Below are 4,903 nucleotides of genomic sequence, written 5' to 3' on the forward strand. Positions count from 1 at the left end.
TGTTGGTGAGTAGTTTATCCACCTCCTCGCTGACCGCCTCATTGATTGCAGCATGAACTTTCTCCTCATTTGTCGTACCGGCAGATAAAGTGGGTCGATATTCAGTCTATGAGTGGTGATATCCCTTGGGATTTCTGGCATATCCGAATGGGAGAAAGCAAACAAATCGGCGTTGTTAGTTAAAAATCCACGATATTTACCTGGCTCCAAGAGTTTGTGTCCAATATATGCCTTTTTTGTGCTATCGGTGTCGTCTAATTGGACGGGATCAAGATCCTCTGCGGTCGCCTTGCAAGCTTCTACGATATCTGGGTCTTTGATGGCCTCCATTTGTATGTCGGGTTTGGTTCCCCACATGGCTAATTGCTATGCCTCCCCACTTGACCCTTTTATTTGTTTGGTGTGTGTGTAATCTTGGGCGATCCAGTAGCATTCTTGGGCGGTGCGTGGCTAGCCTCAGATGCTGAATATCCCCCATGGGGTGGGAAATTTGGTTACTTGATAGAAACTGGACGGGACGGCTCGCATGACGTGTATCCATGGTCGCCCTATGATGGTGTTATAGGTCGTTTCCTGGTTCATGACGTGGAATGTCATTTCCAGAGTAACCCCTCCTGCCAGGACGGGTAGCACTATTTCTCCAGATGTTCGCTCTACTACATTATTAAAACCCATTAGTGTTATGCAACGCGGTATTATTTTATCCTCGAGCCTCATTTGCATGAGAACTCGCGGGTGAACAACACACGCACCCTTTCGTCATCCACCATGATTCTTTTCACATCAGTATCAGCAATGTGTAAAGTTATAACCAAAGCATCATAGTGAGGGAAAGACAAACCGTCGGTATCTAACTTATCGAAGATGATACTATCTTCGAGGTTGTCATACCGTTCGTGGGCGACTGTCCGTTTGAGTTTATGCGTGGTGGTGAACTTCACATGGTTGATTACCGTGTCGTCACCGCTACCAATGATCATTTGTATGGTACGGGCTAGTGATGGTGGCTTTGGAGGTCCTTGAGGTGGGTCGCGCCCTCGAGCGAAGTTGGCCCGTCCTTTATCGCTTAGCAGTTCTTTCGGGTACCCCTGGTTTAACATCCTAATTACTTCTTACCGCAGAACTATGCAATCTTCGGTCTTGTGTCCTCTTTCTTGGTGGAATTCACATAGGATGTTTGACCTCCTTGCGCACGGGTCCAACATCATCTTTTGCGGCCACTGCACCTTAGTGTTGAGCTTCTCCAGTGCATACACTATTTCTGAAGGGGAAACACAAAAGTTATGAGCAGATAGTAGTGGAGGCATACCTCTTTCGTTTCGGGAGGGTGCGGTATGTCGAGGCGCGGCATCGGCGTGCCGTGAAGGTGGTGGATTGGATGCTCGGATATAGGGCTGGTGTCTTTTTTGATTGAAGCGTGGTAGTTGCTACCTTCGCCCATCATGACGGCGATCTCTCCTGGTCTCGATCTGGAATGATATCAATCGTTGAAGCGAGTCAGTTCGTCCTCGTCTGCCCTTACTTCGGCGCAATAGGCATTATGGATTTCTTCCCACATGGTAGGAGGGTACTTCATGAGTCTGCTGAGTAGCTTTTTGGTTGCTTTTGACCCATTTCTGTTTAGCCTATTTTGAAAGGCTGCTACTACCATCCTTTTAGACACATTTATTAGGCTCATCCTCACTCTGTTGAATCGGGCTAGGAAATCCCGAAGTCCCTCGCCCGTCGTTTGCCTGACGGCGAAGATATCATTGACCCTAGCTTCTGCCTTTTTCGCTCCCGTATGCATGGTGGCAAACTTATCTGCCATTTATTCAAATGTGGATATCGATCGTGCTAGTAACTAAGAGTACCATGTCAGCGCTCCTCCTATCAGAGTTTCGCCGAACATTTTCAGCAGCACAAATGGTACTTGTTCCTTTGATAAATCGTTACCCTTTACTACGGTAACGTAGTGGATCAAGTGATCTTCTGGGTCCGTGGTACCATCATATATTTTTAAATATGGCGGCATTTTTAAATATATTTTGAGCTGCCCCTTCGCTATATGGTTGTTCAACAAACCGGCCTACGTCGCGTTTTGGTAACAGCTTCGGAGCGCCTGGTATTTTGTCGACCCTTTCCTGATGTTCCTTCATCTGGTCGCGGATTGTTTTGTTCTCATTCTCCATCTGTCCCATTTTTTTAAGATGGCCATAAGGGCATCATCACCTGCATCAGTAACAGTGCGGGTGTTACCTGTTCGTGTAGCACTTGGCTCATCAGCAGCGAACTAAATGCTGATCCAGTTGCACCGCCAACTGATGTTGCAGAAATATTGCAAGAACTTGCATCCATGGAACCTGGATCAGATTCACCACCGCCATTAATGGTGAAATACGTGGAGAAACAAATGAGTTGTGCTGTGGCCTAAATATTTTCAGTACTTGTAAACCCATTGATGGTATATATCTTGATTTGATGCAACAAGCTTTCAAATCGTATGATGAGCAAGGGAACACGTGGGGTCTTGGTCTTTTTATGAACCCTTTTGAAATGGATCAGAATATCAAAAAAGACACGACTAGTATCCAACTACATCATCACCTTTTGCAGTGGCTGGACAAACAAGAACCAAACTCAATGATGCTTGTTTCATTTGGATCTGCAGCTTCATTTACTGATGAGGAAATAAGAGAACTAGCACTTGGCCTTGAACAAAGCCAATAAAAGTTCATTTGGATACTGAAAGAAGCAGACAGAGCAAATATCTTTGCTGAGAATAACAATGGCAGTATAGTACTCGGGCCTTTGCTTTACCAGAAGGGTATGAGGAAAGAGTGGAAGGAAGAGGCCAGAATCGTAGAGCGGGGATGGGCCCCACAACTAGAGGTGTTAGGACACGCGTCAACTGGAGTTTACTTGTGCCATTGTGGTTGGAACTCTGTAATGGAGAGCATTTCAATGGGAGTTCCAATTGCTGCATGGCCATTGCATACAGACCACCGTAGGACCGCTTTGTTATTGATCAAAGGCTTGAAAATAGGAATGTACGTTAGAGACTGGGCGCGTAGAAATGAGTTGGTGAAAGCGGAGACAATTCATAATGCTGTAAAGACTTTGATGGATTCGCCTGAAGGTGAAAAATTGAGGCAAAAGGCGGCGGAGCTGAAGGATGTGGTGAAAGCATAGTTCATGGATGGTGGTGAAACAAAAAAAGACATTGAATCATTTATGTCGTATATCACTAGATAAATTCTTTAAAATTAGAGGGTCTCTGGAATCACATCTTGTAACTGGTTAGGCATGGAATAATAAGATGTAATTGAGGAGTAGCAATTAGACTCTTTAATTCTCAAGGGGATCTCTTTTATTCTTATTTTTCAAATAAATTAGTTTTTGACAATCTGTCTCTTTCATTTCAAATATGAGAAAGAACACTTGTTGAAATCAATTTCATGTTTTGCTAGGTCCTTTTTTCTATTTATACATATATTTATTAGAAAAATACTTTCTAAACTCATCATATTCTTTTGTTATTTAAAAAAGCGAAGAAATCATAAATCTAGTTATATTCACATGAGTGTGGAGATACCGATTATTCTTTTTTATATTAGTTATATTAATTTAATGTTATTAAATGTACTTTTGGAACATATGTATTTTAAATACCTAGTACTAATAATAAAAATTAGTATTTCTTATATGCACACATACTTGTCACACTATAAAGTTGATTTACTTATCCATCTAATTAAAATTTTGTTTATTTTATGGTTAACTTTATTTTAACTTAAAAATAAATATCTATTTATATAATTATATTTGTGCAACCAAGCACGATGAAATTATATTGCGATTACTTTAATTATGAAAAATAAACAGGTCTTTTTATTTACTTTATTCTGAAATTACTATGCTATTAATCTTTGTGCTCTGAGATGTGTATTTTGTTTGGAATTAAGATGTATTGTTGTTCTGTCTTCCATGCAAGTTTAGTGCAATAATGTATCGGAAATACTACAAAAGTCACTAGCTAATTAATTAATTTGATGTTTCAAGTTTTATTTGCTTCGCTATGCATGAAGTCATTGTATACATGAACAAGTAGCTATTAAGTTGGGTGAGAGCCAGAGGCAAGCGCCGAGGCATGGGGTGTGAGCAAAAAGAATAGTGTTTGAAATTTTAATAAGTACTCCTTCTGGTCCAAAATAAGTGATTTTTTGACCTTTTTTTTTTTGTGGTCCAAAATAAGTGATTTTTTCAGATTTCAAGAGTGAATTAATTATTTTTTTCCTGCATTGCCCTTGGAGTAATTAATGTTGGAGTATGTGTTAGGAGTGTTTATGTGAAAAGATAGTGAAGGTTAATATGGTCAATTTCATTGCTAATTAATATTAAAAGGTGAATTTCTTAATATGTGTGAAAACAACCAAAAAATCACTTATTTTGGAACGGAGGGAGTATACTATACATAAGACTAATTAAGATTATTAAATGATGTTGGATTCGACACCCAATGCAGCTTAAATTGAACATTAACAAAATGATCCCATGGGGCAGGAACAATTTTTGAGAAGCAGAAACAGTTTTTGAGAAGCAAAAAAAGTAATTTCTCTCTAAAATTACTTTTCTGAGAAGCATTTTTGAGAAAAATACACCTAGAAGCAGATTTCAAAAGCATGGCCAAACACTAATTACTACTCAAAAGTAGTTTTCAAATTAATTAGTCAAACACAAACTGCTTCTCATAAAAAGCAATTTTTTTTAAAATACTTTTAAAAAAAACACTTCTCAAAATAAGCTGATTTTAGAAGTTTAGCCAAACAGGCTATAAAGCGGGTTAATTGTTCCCTTTGACTTAGACAAGATACCATCCTTCTGATTTTGAAGAAATGCATAGAAATATAACTGCTTCTTAAGC

General features: G+C 39.7%; 1 pseudogene; it reads left to right on the forward strand.

The window, feature by feature from the left end:
* The first annotated feature begins 580 nt into the window (after positions 1-580).
* Positions 581-3,385, forward strand: LOC138877712 (zeatin O-glucosyltransferase-like; annotated as a pseudogene).
* The last annotated feature ends 1,518 nt before the right edge of the window (positions 3,386-4,903 follow it).

This window comes from Nicotiana sylvestris, chromosome 9 (genome assembly GCF_000393655.2).
Source record: "Nicotiana sylvestris chromosome 9, ASM39365v2, whole genome shotgun sequence".
In the NCBI taxonomy this organism is placed as follows: domain Eukaryota; kingdom Viridiplantae; phylum Streptophyta; class Magnoliopsida; order Solanales; family Solanaceae; genus Nicotiana; species Nicotiana sylvestris.